This window comes from Leucoraja erinacea, chromosome 1 (genome assembly GCF_028641065.1).
Source record: "Leucoraja erinacea ecotype New England chromosome 1, Leri_hhj_1, whole genome shotgun sequence".
Taxonomy (NCBI): domain Eukaryota; kingdom Metazoa; phylum Chordata; class Chondrichthyes; order Rajiformes; family Rajidae; genus Leucoraja; species Leucoraja erinaceus.
Window position 1 is genome coordinate 146,376,397 of NC_073377.1, and position 16,378 is coordinate 146,392,774.

Below are 16,378 nucleotides of genomic sequence, written 5' to 3' on the forward strand. Positions count from 1 at the left end.
CCGTCTCCCTCTCCCCCCCTCCACCCCGCCAGTGTGTTTTGGGGGGGGTGGTTAGTGTGAGTGTGATGCCGCAGCCCTCCCCCCCCTCCCCCCCCCCCCCCCCGCAAACGCGCGTTGAGGAAACAGACCCAACGGGTCTGCACTTGGTCTAGTCTATAAATAAAACTGAACGACTCAGATATCTTTTCATTTACACAATTGATTTTATTGTATAAATTGTAATATATTAATGTTTAAAATCCATGCATTGAAGGAAGAATATTTTACACCCCATCTGTGATCCCTAACCCTAACTCTAACCCTAACCCTAACCGGGCGTCACCCACAGGTCAGCATACGTCAGCATGTGACAGGGCGTACGACATGATGAGACACCCAAATGTCGTCCAAGATTTTGAACATTCCAAAATCCTGGGGTGACAGGGAAGCACTGCGCATTACCGCGCGCCACCTCATGCTTCACCACGCCTCACCACACGTCACGTTCACATCACGCGCGCATCACGACGCGACAACCTATTTTAAACTGTCGCATAAATGACGCACAAATGTCGCCCAAGTGGGACAGGCCCTTTAGGGATAAATTATGAGATAAAACAGTTTGACAAATATCAAAAGTCCCATTTATTCCGTTAATTCACTAAAAGCATTTGAATTAAACTAGGAGAACAGAGTGTGAGTGACTTCTGACATGTTTAGCATTTTGACATTTGTTTTGCATTACTATTGGAATGAGTAATAAGTTGTCAATGCCAATTAGATGAGATTTGTGTGATACGCCTGAGAATGCTGACATATTCTTAGAGATGGGCAAAGAGATTTGCTGATTGCACTATTAATGCATTGCAGAGACACCTTTTCCTTTCAAATGTCCTTTTGTGTCATTATGTTTCAGGGTTGGGGATTGGGGCAGGGATTGGGCTGGAACCTCAGGCATTACCAGTATAATTGTTGCAGACGCATGCAAGGCCAATCACATCCATGTATGTTTCCCAGTTCCTAGTACTGACTGTTTAATAGGCTGTGTCTCTATCACATTGGTGTTAGATATTATGGAGATACAATAGGTTGGAAATTTTCCAGGCAGAGTACGCACATTTGACACATACTCAAGTTTCAGGCCATTGATCCTTGCTTTTTGCTAGGCAGTGCTTCCAACCACTGCATTTCTCTCACTATCTTTGGGCATATATGACCTCCATCAAGCATTGTTTTCAGTAGAGATGATGTACTGACATCCTCCTCAACACGACCTCGAAACTGCCCCACAGAAACCTGCAGACCCAGCAAGGATCGAAGATATCGTCAGCAAGGCATTTATTTGTCTTGCTATAATACTTCTCTGAAAATTATCTCTGTTGAAATGTATCTCATCTTTTGTCCTTGAAGACCATTTGGCATCATTGGGCAAAATGTAAAGGGTGCTACTATGATGCTTAGATCTTCTAACTTCCCTGATCAAGTTCTTTCAATTCAACGAGATTTGAGACGAGATTTTGTCACTTCACTTAAAATGTGGGTAAGAATACTTGTGATCTTAAACACAATGACTGGAAGGTGGTAACGGCAAACATCATCATCAAAGGCTAACATGCAGGCTATCATCACCAAGTGTAAGTCTCGCTCACTTCATTTTCATATTTGTAGTTGGGAGTATCAAGATGCTTTAATTATGGAACGGCTGGCCGACAGGATCATGCAGATGAGAGAGACTTCCTATGGCCCTCAGATTGTATTGGACTCCACAATTGTACTGAATGTTAGTGGATCATGTAACACCGCTGGAAGCCTTTTGGCCAAATGTGCCAGTTTTTTTAAAGCAATATAAACTTAATCCCGCTGCTCTTCACTTTTTCCACATGCAATATTTTCTTTCTCACAAGTTATTACGGAGTTGGCCTCTACTATCCTTTCAAACATTTTATTTCAGATCGCAAATATTCAGTCGGTAAATATATCTTCAATTAATAATTTATGAATATTTATCATTGGCTTGCTGATTTTGTTCCCTCGGTCTTCATTTATTAAGATTTGCATTCCTAATGCTTTTTAAACGTTCTCAACTGTTCCTGACAGTTTCAAAGATTTACGTAGATAAACACTTGGATTTTCTAATTAATAACATTTTACATTAAACTTTACATTGTTTCACCTCACGCAGGCCAGGGTATATCTTAATCTTAAATCATAATTCAAGACAGAATAATTTAATGTATTTATATTTAATCCCAGGATCTTGCATAATTGTGTTCTGCACAAAACAATATGGCAGCTTACACTCCAGCGGTATGAATATTGACCACTAATTTCAAGTAACCCTTGCTTTCCCTCCCTCTCCATCCCTCCCCACTTCCCAGTTCTCCGACGAGTCTGACTCCTCATTTATATTTTATCTGTTTGTTTTGTTGTTACCTTCTGCTAGCTAACAATGATCTATTCTACATTTTCCTTGATCTCCATCCCCTTTCTGCCGTTTTCACACCTTGCACTTCCTTATCTCTGTATCTCCCTCTACCCTACTCAGTCTGAAGAAGGATCTCGACCTGAAACGTCACTCATTCCTTCTATCCAGAGATGCTGCCTGTCCCACTGAGTTACTCCAGCATTTTGTGTATATTTTCAATATGTAATGTATTGTTTTGTTGTTCAGAGTCAATAATAATATGGATATGGATCCAAACTGTCTCCCAGAGCTTAGTTCCTAGTCTTCAGTTTTTCAGTTGGAGGAAACTTCTGTGAAATACTTTGGAATTTTTTAAGCGATGGGAATTGTATATAACGTTTGACACTTTGATTGGTATAAACTACATAATGTGCAGATAGTGATGTTTGTTAAAATGAATAATGGCTACACAGATTTCAGGGGTTTTACTTTACTGAGAATAAGTCGCGTGATACTATTCAATATTTTTCTGCAATATTGTGCAAACTATCTATCTATCTATCTATCTATCTATCTATCTATCTATCTATCTATCTATCTATCTATCTATCTATCTATCTATCTATCTATCTATCTATCTATCTATCTATCTATAACTAAAACTCTGATCTTGTTATCTTCTGTTTTGTCCGTCTTTCTATTTGCGCAAAATCAGTTCACGGTAGCGCTGCGATTTTTCATCGGTTCACTCACCATTCTCCTATGCTGCGAGTGTGCCAAGTTTCTTTCCGAGCGGTTGAATGTCGTAAAAGTTAGCGATGTTTAAAAATCTTAAAAACCACTCGTGCGCAGATCGATCTCTTCTCCTGCCAGTCGGCGCCGCGTGGATTAGTCTCTTCCCCTGTCACTCCCTGGGATGGTCCGCCCCTTCCTGCCCCATCGCATCTTTACTGGAGTGAGGGTGGCTGGTGGAGGTTTCCAACCGGACTTTCGGAGGGACCGGAAGCAGCCCAGCCCCAAGCAGCCACCCCACCCCAAGCAGCAGCCCTGCCCCAAGCAGCCCAGCCCCAAGCAGCCCAGCCCCAAGCAGCCCAGCCCCAAGCTGCAGCCCAGCCCCAAGCTGCAGCCCAGCCCCAAGCTGCAGCCCAGCCTCACGCTGCAGCCCAGCCCCAAGCTGCAGCCCCGCCCCAAGCTGCAGCCCAGCCCCAAGCAGCCCAGCCCCAAGCTGCAGCCCAGCCCCAAGCAGCCCAGCCCCAAGCTGCAGCCCAGCCCCAAGTAGCAGCACAGCGTCGGAGACCCGACCCACCCAGCCCAGCCCAGAGTTGGGGATGTCACTAAACGGAAAGCGGAGACACTGATCCCGGCAGAGGAGAAGGACCAGTGACCTGCGAACAGGGCCCGCTGTGAGCCCCCATCACACCACCAAATCCAGCCATTACCCCTCTGGTCACCCTCGCTGGCTCCTCCCCACCCTCCTCCCTCCTCCCTCCCCCATGATGCCCCCTCTCTCCCCCATGATTCTTTCCCTGTCTTTTCTCTGAGCTCACTCCCCCTTCCCCCACAACCCCCCCCCCCCCACAACACCCCTCCCCCACAAACCCCCCTCCCCCACAAAACCCCCTCGCCCCCACAACCTCTCCCTGCCCCCAGAAAGCCCCTTTCCCCTACAAGCCCCCCTGACCCCCCGTGTCCACACACCCCCCCCCCGCTCACACACCCCTCCCCCCAAATCCCTCTGCATGCACACACCACCACCCCACACACAACACCCCACACACACCCACCCTCCCCCACACACCCCCTCCTCCCCCCACACCCCCCCTCCCCCACACACCCCCCTCCCACACCACTCTCGCCCACATACACACCTATCCCACCCCCCTCTCCCACACCCCCTCCCCCCACCCCCTCCTCCAACACCACCTTCTCCCCCCCTCCTACACCTCCCCGTCTGCACACATCCCTCCTCCCCTCCCACACAAGGGGGAGGGAATGCTCTGGGATGAGGGGAAATTAGCCATGCCTGCATAGTTAGCGGCTATGAGTGAGTGGTGGAATATTGCGTTGGGGGAATGAGTTGCATTGGGGGAACGGGTGAGTGGTGGAATATTGCATGGGAAATGGGTTGCATTGGGGGACCAGGCCTTACTCTACTTACTCTAGTCAATCATTAAAAGCAGACTTGCTTCAAGCATTTACATTTCCCAGAAATTACTGCAGTGTATATTTTCATGCTAAACTTGTGGCACTTACTGTGCTGACATGCAATTTATCTTATCTTTTGGTGTGTCTTTGTTGTGACTAAGAGCATTTGCATTAAGAATTGTTTCTAAACAAAATAACTCAATGTAAAACATATCATACCACAGTGAAAGTTAATGCTGACATATCTATATTACTAAAAGTCTGATCTTGACCGCTTCCTGTATATTGATTTAAAAAAAAAACGCTGCCACTTACGGCTGTGATTTTTGGCCATCTTACTCAGAGTTCCCCTCCGCTGCGCGGGACAAGAGGATTTTTCTCATTGATGAAAAATAAAAGTGTTATTAGTGTTTAAAAAATGTTGAGATTCTATCTCCTGAAGGCCACGCCCCTTCCGGAGGGACTATAAAACCCAGAAGTGTTGAATGCCTCAGTCAGTCTCTGCACGATTGGGAGAGCGAGAGGGTCATGTCTCTCAGTCTGAGCTGTGAATAACACTGAACATATGTCTACTAAACTGTGAGTGGTTTTACTGACCTGTCAGTGCCCTTAATGTGGTTTGAAAATATAGTTTGTAAATGCCTTTGGTTTGGAAATGCTAAAGCTGTGTTGCCTTTGGTTTGGAAATGTTAAAGCTGTGTTGCCTTTGGTTTGGAAATGCTAAAGCTGTGTTGCCTTTGGTTTGGAAATGCTAAAGTTGCCTTGCCTAATTAAAGTTGCCTTGCCTAATTAAAGTTGCCTTGCCTTCTATATATTTAAAAGTCTAATCTTGACCACTTCCTATTTGTGCTTTATATTGATTTTAGAAAATATGCTACCACGTATGGCTGTGATATTTGGCCATCTTACTCAGGGCCCCCCACCGCTCATCAGGTGCTGAGGATCTTTCCCATCGATGAAAAATAAAAGAGTTATTAGTGTTTAAAAAATGTTAAGATTCTCTCTCCTGTCAATCAAGCCATGAAGGCCATGTCCCTTCTGGTGGGGGGGGGGAGGGACTAAAAAACCCAGATGTGTGGACGTGGCTCAGTCTCTGCAAGATGGAGGAGGGAGAGGTCACGATTTGCTGTCTTTAATGGCCTTGCACCCTGCTTGAAGTGGTAAGAAACTGTACTTGAATTTGGTGGCCTTGCACCCTGCGTGAAATGGAATTTCAAGGAATAGCCGTGAGTCAACTGCTCGCCCACTAGCCGTGAGTGAGTGAGTGAGCTGCCAGCACAACAGGCTTGAGTGACTGAGCTGCCAGTCCAAGAATCCATTCGGCCCACAATGTCCATACTAGCCCTCTGGAAACCAGTCCCTCAGGCCACAACACCCATACTAGCACTCCAGAAAGCCTCCCACCCACTGGTCACCAATATTGGAATCGGTGGAGAGGTGGAATAATGCGTTGGGGGACCAGCCCTTCCGTGTGATGCTGGGACCCAACGGGTCCCACTTAGGCTAGTAAACACTATGAGATAGGTAAAATAATTCCACATTGCTCATCTAAAGGTATGTGAAAGTAATTGTGAACCACCTCTCTCCATTGCTGTGATGTAAAATGTGTAATCTTGCCATGCATGTTCGTCATTTTCTTTATCGCTGTGTTTCTTTTCTTTTTAAAGCTATGTATAGTTCTGAGTGTGCCAGAACCTGGGATGACACAATAAAACAAGTAGCTGTTGATTTACATCGTGGTTATCATTGGTCCTGTTTGATTCATAAAATCGAATATTTATCAACCGTTAAAGAATTAACATTTGTAGTTTACACTAATTAGTCTGTGCTATTTAACTTATTTCTATTAAGTCACTATATATACCCAAGGACATAAAGCTTTATTATGAAATATATATGTGCAACTCCCACAGGGAAAAATGTAATTTAGTTAAATTACTCAACATAATATTTTATTATTTTGTGCAACTTTAAAACAGCCTGTCCAACTTACACGATGTTTTCGGCGACTGCCTGCACCCTTCATAGGTCGTTACAGGTCATCGAAAATTTTCAGCAGCGACCAGAACAAGGTACGTCTTTTTGGGCGACTACTCAGGACCATTCAAGCTTCACCCCGCGACATGTTGCCAGGGTTGTCGCCTGTATGGTCCTGAGTATTCTCCTCGGTCGCCCAAAGAGTCGTAGCGTCTTTCTGATCGCCGCTGAATTTTCAACATGTTGAAATTTTTTGCCAACCTGCAACGGCCTATGACGGATCCCGGTAGACGCCAAAAACGTTGTGTAAATGGGACAGGCCCATTAAACTCCCTGGAAAGAAATTCATCTATTTTAACAAATTAACATCACTATAATCGGCAAAATATCTGCTGGTGAACATAGTGGTGCAGCAGTAGAGTCGCTGCCTTACATTGCCAGAGACACGGTTTCGATTCTGACTACAGGTGCTGGCTGTACAGAGTTTGTACCTTCTCCCCATGAACAGCGTGGGTTTTCACCGGGTGCTCCAGTTTCCTCCCACACTACAAAGATGTACAGGTTTGAAGGTTAATTGGCTTGCTATAACTGTAAATTGTCCCTAGTGTGTGTATAATAATGTTAATGTGCGGGGATTGCTGGACCGGCATGGGCTGAAGGGCCTGTTTCCACGCTGCATCTCTAAACTAAACTAAATTAAATTAATCCTCAGATTGCATTTATAATATTGCTACATGCAGTTAGAAATTGGCCTAACTTTTACATCGTTTCCTGACGTAGGTTGCAAGAGAAAGTAGAAAATGGATGTCATATTTGTTTTGCTGTTATCTTGTAATTGACGAAGGCTGTAAGTCCCTACTTAGAATGACAGGAGCTAGAATTGGAGGAAAGCAGACATCTCAATGGATTTTAGCACCTGCAGAGCAAATAACACATACTCAGAGTAACGATCCAACAGGTTCATTGACATCCAATAAAGTTACACATAATGTCCGGATTACAACTGGCAGCTTGTGCCAGGAATCGTTAGTAAGAGTGGTGCCGGCATAATGAAAACCCAGACTGCATTATAGATTATAGTGGTGTGTGTTAGTATTGGTTAACGTAAGTAGAGCAGATCTACATCTTTCCTCTTAAGAAAATAACGTAACTATGAATATATATGTCAGTATGACTAATCAAGTTTAACTAGCGCGTGTAAAAAATAAACAGTTGCTTCAGCGTTGGAGCAGGTTAAACATAGTCCCCGTATCTGAGAGTAGGTTTACAAATACGACCCAAGCGCTTATGGTATAAGCTCGCATCTCCATCCTTCACTGGTGAAAACTGAGTGACTGGGGGCTGTTGGACCACTGGATATCCGTGAGACGGGTGGGGTGAAGCTGGAGACCGGGGCACCGAATATGGTGATGAGAAGGCAGGATATATGATGGGCGCGGACTCCATGGGCGGACCTCGGGCCAGGGAAGAACGTGTATCAGTCATTCGGTTAAACAGTCCTGGAACATCTGGATACGGGATCGTGGGTTGTAGTTCCTTTACTGGTAGAAGGTGCTGACGGTTTTGCCGGTAGATCCCTCCATTCGAATCGTCCATGTACGAACGTGTTTTCAGTGTAGGGCTACGGATTGAACCAAGACGACCGTGGCCCTTGTCAGTCTGGATCTCGCGTTTGTGCTGAAGCTGTGCTTGAATTACCGATGGCTTGCGAACTTGTGGCTGCAGTAGTTGCTTGGGTATGGGCAGCGTGGTACGGGTCTGCCTTGAAATGGGACGTTGGGCAGGGGACCCTAGCACTGGGTCACGGCAATTTCTTAAGTTGAGCAAGACCAGGTAGACATCAGATTTTGCCAAATGTGACCTTTCTATCACATGTTTGGCACTCTGGACCGCCCGCTTTGCCAGCACATTCGATTGAGGGAACTCGGGACCGCTGGTAATGTGACGAAAATACCATCGTTGGGCAAAATTCAAAACACTGGCTGGTGAAAACTGGCTTCTGTTGTTAGACAGGAGTTTTGAGGGCGCCCCATGAGCCGAAAAGTGGCACGCTAGTTTTTGAACCGCTACCGCTGAAGTGGGGCTGGGATGCAGATTAATCTCAAACCAGCCCGAGTACGAGTCAACAAGAACTAGGTATTGCTTACCACGCCATTCAAAAATGTCAGTGTGGACCATGGTAGGGCAGGGACTGGGTGGGAGAGAAGCAGCTGCTTGGGTTGATGGGACACCAGGCTGTTGCAGATCGCGCAAGCTTCCACTTTCTCCCGTATGAACTCGGTCATACCGGGCCAGAAGAACAAGCTCTTAGCTCGAAGAATGGTAGACTCCATACCGGGATGTCCCCCATGGACAGAGTCATAGTATTTGTCCTGTAAGGCATTTGGGATGACTGCCTTGTGTCCCTTGACGATCACACTGTCCTGGAGCACAAGCTCATCGTGGACCGGGAAGTACGGGCGAATAGCAACTGGTACCCTGTGCTGTTTATCCGGCCAGCCATGCCAGATGATCGTGGACAGGGACTGTAGGGTGTCATCGACTGCTGTCAGTGCAGCCAGGTCGTCCAGGCATTCAGTGGGAAGGTAGGACATCATCATCACAATGTAGGTGACGTTGTCTGACAGTTTTTGCTCGCAGGTTTTGCGTGGGGCTCTGGATAGAGTGACGGCTAGGTGCATGTCTTTGCCTGGTTTGTAAACTAGTTGAATATCGTACCACTGAAGCTGCATCATCATCCGCTGCAGTCGGGCAGGAGCAACATGGATCGGCTTGTTCATGATGCTGATCAGGAGCTGGTGGTCTGTCTCAACAGTTACGGTCGATCTAAAATTAAAGTCTTTGAGAATCATGCAGGCGAACACCACTGCCTGTAGTTCCTTCATTGATTTGAGTAATCGATTCAGTCTCGGACATTTTGCAGGAGGCATATGCAACAGGTCTGCTGTCACCCTCACTGGTACTCTGGAGACACACACCAGCCAATCCGTACTGGGAGGCATCACAGGTTAGTGTTACAGGCAGCTTCACGTCAAAATAAACCAGAGTCAAGGCACAGGACAGCTGCTGTTTTAGGGTGTCAAATGCTCTCTGGTATTGTGTATACCAGGACCAGGTTGTGTACTTGTGTGTTAGCTGCCGCAGTGGGGCTGACAATTCGATGAAGTTCAGAATGAACTTACCCAGGTAGTTTACCATGCCCAGGAATCTCTGTTGACTGGTTACGTCTATGGGAGCTTGCAGTTAATTGATGGCAATGGTCTTGGAAGAATCTGGTTTGAGTCCATCACTAGTGAAAATGTGTCCCACGTACTTCACTTCTCTGACACGATGTCTGAACTTTAGGGGGTTGAGCTTGAGATTGATGTCCTTGGCACAATCCAGTTCTTTCTTTAAACTGTCATGCTCTGACATATCATGGCCAGCAATGAGGATATCATCGACAATGATGGCACAAGGATAACCTGAAAACAGCTGTTCCATCGTGCACCGGAAAACTTCACTAGCGGAGTTGATGCCAAAAGGCATTGGTAGAAACTTGTAACGGCCGAAAGGAGTGCCTAAAGTGGTTAGTTCAGACGATTTGAGGTCTAACAGGATTTGCCAGAATGAGTTTTTTGCATCTAAAACAGAGAACACAGTAGCTTTGCCCAAATGTGCTGCTACCTCGTCAACTGTGAGCATTGGATAATGCAGACGCTTGATTGCAGTATTCAAGTCTCTGGGGTTAATACAGATTTGTATTTCGTCTTTAATTTTCTTGGTCATGCATGGCATGCAGAATTCTGTGAGGGGCTTAAATAATGGGCAGTACGTTGGGGTTGGTTACAATAGAATACTTGTGGGGCAGTTTGCCAAGTTTGTTGTCAGAACGTTCCTTGTACTGAGAGAGAAACTGTTTTTGTTAGTATCTTGGGCAGGAGAAAGTTGGTGCACCTCTTCTCCAAAGCTTACCAATCCCAAGTCCTGGCAGGCATCGATGCCAAGTAAGGTTGTCACTTTTCCTGGGACAATGAAGAAGTTCCGCTTGTGCCCGCATGTCGCTAGGTGACACTGCAGGTCAACCCTTCCAACTGGGGGAATCTCTCCCCCTCCGAAGGGAATTAACAAAGCATTGGTGTTTAAAATAGCTTCTTCATTTCTGACCCTGGAGAACTCAGATAAGGACATGACATTACAAGCTCCATGTTGATTTTTGCCACAGCTATGATATTGTTGATTCGAAAGATGACCTTGGGATCGTGAAGATTACATGAAGTTTCAGACAGTGAATGTATGTTTAGACTGGAAATGTCAGGTTCAGGATTCCCACAGGGAGACGGTACAGCTTGGTCTCGATCGGTTATGCTGTGGGAACCATCTTGCTGGAGTAGGTGCACTGATTGCTTGGGTTCTGTACGATCTCTGCGGACATGACAGCATCGAATAAAGTTATTTCTTCATTCACAGTAGTGGCAAACCTTCCCATAGGCAGGGCATTGTTCGTGGAAAGCGGAGTGTGAACCACCACAATTATTACATTTATCGAGGAACCTGCCAGGCTGCAGCACTTCTGGTGGCAGGCGTTGAGGATGGTAGAACTGGTTGGCATCATTCACGTGGTATGAGGAATGTGGACCTGGCCCTGAGAGTCAGTAATTTCAGCAATGCAGCAGACATTCTCTGCTCCGATGAGAGTTCGATCAGCATCCCGTAGTAGTTCACTTCTCACTTTATCGATCAAGATGCCAGTCACCAATTTGTCGCAGACAAGCTCGTCGCACAGATCCCCAAAACGGCACCGACAGGCAATGTTCTTTATGGTACTTATATAAGACTCGACTGGCTCGCAGGGAGCTGGTGTCCTTAAAAATCTTGTTGCGTTCCATCACCATATTAGTCCGAAGTTTCGAACAATTGTCTGAACTTGTTCATCAGACAAACTGGATTGTTAATAGACTCTGCAGGGATGGTCTCCGTGTTGTTGTCATCCAATACAGCCGGGGCATAGTGAACTAGAGATAGACACAGAGATGTGGAGTAAATCAGCGGGCCAGACAACATCTCTATAGAAAAGGAATAGGTAACGTTTCAGATCAAGAACCTTGTTCAGACTGAGATTCAGGGGAAATGGAAACGAGAGAGATCTCATTGAATAGCTTCTGAGCCCGCAACATTGAGAAGTGCAGCAGCTATAAGATCAGGAGGCGCTCCACAATGGGCAGACCGAGTGTTGACGTTAGAATCTCTTTGGGAATTTCCCAACGCTCACTAAGGTCGGCATTGAAAACCAGGGGGTCGGGCATCTTAAATGTATGAGCCATAAAGAAGATGGGAAGAAAAAAAATACTTGGGAAATAAAACAAAAGAAAACCTGATAGCCTAGGCGTAGAATAGGTCCAGAGACTCTGAGACCATATAGAGCGAATAACACATACTCAGAGGAACAATCCAATAGGTTTATTGACATAAAATAAAGTTACACGGCATGTTGGCATCACCTTGTCCGGATCACAACTGGTAGCTTGTGCCAGGAATCGTTAATAAGAGTGGTGTTGGCATGATGAAAACCCGGACTGGGTTATAGATAATAGTGGTGTATGTTAGTATTGGTTAACATGTAAGTAGAGCAAATCTACAGCACCAAGGAATTTACAGATGCACAGCAGGTCAAAACTAAGAAAATATTTGTAAACTAGGGTCAGGGTTTTAAAATCAAGCTGTTGAAAAATTGGGAACCAATGTAGATCTCTAGGTTGATGGGGATACAGAGCTAATGTGTAAAGATAAGAACAGCGGATAGTTAGAAGATATTAGCAATGGAGGGAGATGGGAGGCTGGCTCACAATGTATTGGAATGCAAACGTAGAACATAGAACAATACAGCACAGGAATGAGCAGGAAGGAACTGCAGATGATGGTTTAAACCAAAGATAGACACAAAAATCTGGAGGAAATCAGCGGGTCAGACAACATCTCTATAGAAAAGGAACAGGTAACGTTTCAGATCAAGACCCTTCTTCAGGCTGAGATTCAGGGGAAATGGAAACGAGAGATATAGACGGCGATTATAGAGAGATATAGAAGAAATGAATGAGAGAGATACAAAAAAGTAACAATGATAAAGGAAACGGCCCACTGTTAGCTGTGGGCTTGGTGAAAACGAGGAATGGTCCCATCGGCCCACAATGTTTGTGCCAAACCTGTTGCCAAATTAAACTGATGGTTGAATCTTGAAGTAAAAATGACGTGGAGTCTTCGAGTCATATAAAGCAAGGAAACAGACATGACTGATGGCTATAGAAGCAAATGTGTTTATAGTTTGTTTGGTTGTTTGTCTTTTGCACTAAAGTCCGCGAGCATTGCCACTTTCATTTCACTACACATCTCGTATGTGTATGTGACAAATAAACTTGACTTGACTTGACTTGACTTGACTTGAAAAATGAGTTGAAACATGATGAAATGTGGAAATGAGATTGAAACAGACAGGTCCTAATGATAAATTATTTTTGTAGTTGACAGCTCACCTTAGGAACAAATGAGCAAATTTATCAATGAATATCTGACCTGTGAAATATATCTTACATGTCACCTCTTGTGGAATAATCTGATGATCATATCATTGAGTAGGAAGGAACTCCGGATGTTGATTTAAACTGAATATCGACACAAAATGCTGGAGTAACTCAGCGGGGAAGGCAAGAAGGGCAACGACCCGAAACGTCACTCATTCCTTCTCTCCAGAGATGCTGCCTGTCCCGCTGAGTTAATCCATCATTTTGTCTACCTTCTGATCATATCATTGATTCTGCATTGTTGATATTTTGAACATGTGGCAGATCATTTGAGCTGTTGTGGGTTTTCCAAATGGGATATTAGTGATTTTCAAATCATCGAGGATATAAATAACATAACATAAAGGAACTTAGGGGTTAAAGGCATAACAGAATTATGAAGAGCAGAATCATACACTCGACAGACGTTTTTGGAAAATTATACAGAAGCTTAGGAAACACTGTATTTTTAACATTCAAAATGTGCTTCATTCTGATTTATAACATGAACTTGTGACAAAGATAGAGTTAAGACAGAAGCTAACAAAACAAATAACACAAATTGCAGGAGTTCTTCAGAGGTAATCAATATTTCAAATAATGTTTTTAAACAATATATAAATTGAAAAGATCTATTACTCGGACAAATTGCACGGCCACCAGTAAGTTCCTCACTTATGTGAAGACAGACTTATCTGAGTTGGGAGCAGTGCAGTCACTTCAGTAACAAGTTCCCCCTGCAGTGCTACACTCTGGAGAATAAAGCATTTCATCCTCCTTTTCGTTTCATGTTTTTGTTTATTTTTGCTGAAGAATTCAGTTTTTACGAATGGTTAATTGGGGGGAAAAAAAATCTCCCATGGATTTCATATACTGTAAGCATTCTCCCGTTGTGTTGGTCTTAAAAAGATACACAGGCATTTATTTAATTTGTCTTTGCAGTCATCCATTTTCAAAAGTCGCTGAAAAATCCCTTTGACATGGCAATTAAATGCCTTCAAATTTGTTTCTGTTTTCAGAAGTTTTCGTTTTTCATTTAAAAATAATATGGAAATATTTACAAATCATGATAGAAAATGCTGACTGGTAAATCTTTAACATGATTTTTTCAATTTGCAACACAAGGCCTTTACACAGCTACAAAAGAAAATTGAACTACCAAATAGTAACTTCTTCAGATACTTGCAAATCAGGGATTATATATGAAAGTATCTGTCGGGATTTGAAGTTGAGAGGCTGTCTCAAATAGATGACTGCCTTAAAATATCACCATATAAAGACAAATTAATCTCCTATATGTCTGGTCCTTCAATTAATAACCTCTCCATCTTCTAGCAAGTATAAGATCAATTGGGAAAAAGACATAAATGTGCAAATACGAGATGAAATATGGGAGGAAAGCCACAAACTTATACATAGGTGCTCAAACAATGCTAGACACTGCTTCATACAGTTCAAAATTATATATAGACTTCACTACTCAAAAGCAAAAATACACAGTATATATCCAAATGTTTCTCCTACTTGTGATAAATGTCACTCCTCAGATGCTGCATTTTTTCGTAACTTTGTATCATGCCCTACACTCACCTCTTTCTGGTCTTATATATTTAAGAATATCTCAGATATTTTTAACATCCCATTAAACCCAGATCCCTTATTAATCATCTTTGGGGTATCTGAATCATCAAAACTCACAACTGCTCAACAACAATTCCTCTCCTACTGTCTCATTACGGCAAAGAAACTATTGCTCATGTCATGGAAAATTACAACAGCTCCTAATTCCAGAATGTGGCTTCATGACTTGACCAGTACATTTAGAAAGAATAAGATATGTTCTAAAGGATAGAGATAACCAATTTTATAAAATCTGGCAACCATTTATGTCATTTCCTGCACAGAAGAATATTGACACATAACACAAACCTATCTACACTCTAAACCATCCATTTTAATGAAATGATGTAATGGATAGAAGACAAGAGTTAGAAGCTTTTGAAACAAGTCTTCATAAAGAATTATTGCACTGAACTGCTCCCTGTACTGTAGCCACCTTCTGCACTTTACTTAGGATCTATTTATTTATTTATTTATTTTAAAAAACATTCGCCCCTCATTATTTGTCTGTTTATTTATTTATTTATGTGGCTTTTATAAACATGCCCATCCATATTGTTTGTATAATACTCAAATGGTCTGTTTTGATTTGTGCATTTGGAAAAAATGAGCTTGGATATGGCAACATAATCTGTACCCATTTTATGCTGGCTCAATAAAATGTATTAAATATAAAAATACACAGGCATTTATTTAATTTGTCTTTGCAGTTGCCCATTTTCAAAAGTCGCTGAAAAATCCCTTTGACGTGGCAATTCCTTCAAATTTGTTTCTGTTTTCAGAAGTTTCGCTTTCCATTTAAAAATAATATGAAGACATTTATAAATCATGAGAGAAAATGCTGACGGGTAAATCTTTAACACGGTTTTTTTTAATTTGCAACACAAGACCTTATTTCCGACATCAGTAATATTCATAACATTATATCTAAACTAAATATAGCCTTATAATTTTATCACTATTTACATGCTTACCAGAACCGTATCAATGTTTCCATTGTAATTCCATTATGTTGATTTCTACTTAATCGCTGTCAAAACATGTAAATTTCTGATTTTTGTTCATTCATTATAATTACTGGAAAATGTATCGTGTCAGGATTGGCCATCTCTCTCTCTCTCTCACTCTCTCTCACTCTCTCTTCCTTTCTCTCTCCCTTCCTCCTTCTCTCTCTCTCTCTCTCTCCCTCTCTCCCTCTCTCTCTCTCTCTCTCTCTCCCTCTCTCCCTCTCTCCCTCTCTCTCTCTCTCTCTCTCTCTCTCTCTCTCCCTCTCTCTCTCTCTCTCTCTCTCTCTCTCTCTCTCTCTCTCTCTCTCTCTCTCTCTCTCTCTCTCTCTCTCTCTCTCTCTCTCCTCTCCCTCTCTCTCTCTCTCTCTCTCTCTCTCTCTCTCTCCCTCTCTCCCTCTCTCTATCCCTCTCTTTCTCTATCCCTCCGTCTCCCTCCCTCCCTCCCCTCTCTCTCTCATACACAGATTGTTTTATTGCAATGGATTTCAGATGAGGAAAGGAGCTTTGAAATGGAGGTGATGGCCAGAGGCCCAGCAGTTGGCTGTAAACAGAAGAGGTCACTTGGCAACATTCAGGATCTTTATCAGTGATCAAAGCACAGGAGGTGCTGTCTAGACAGGTTAGGTGTGGACCAGCAAATGGCTTTCATTAGGACCTCTTTCCTCTGGTGCCATTGTTTCAGCTCTGCTCTTCTTCACAGAGTTTGGTGA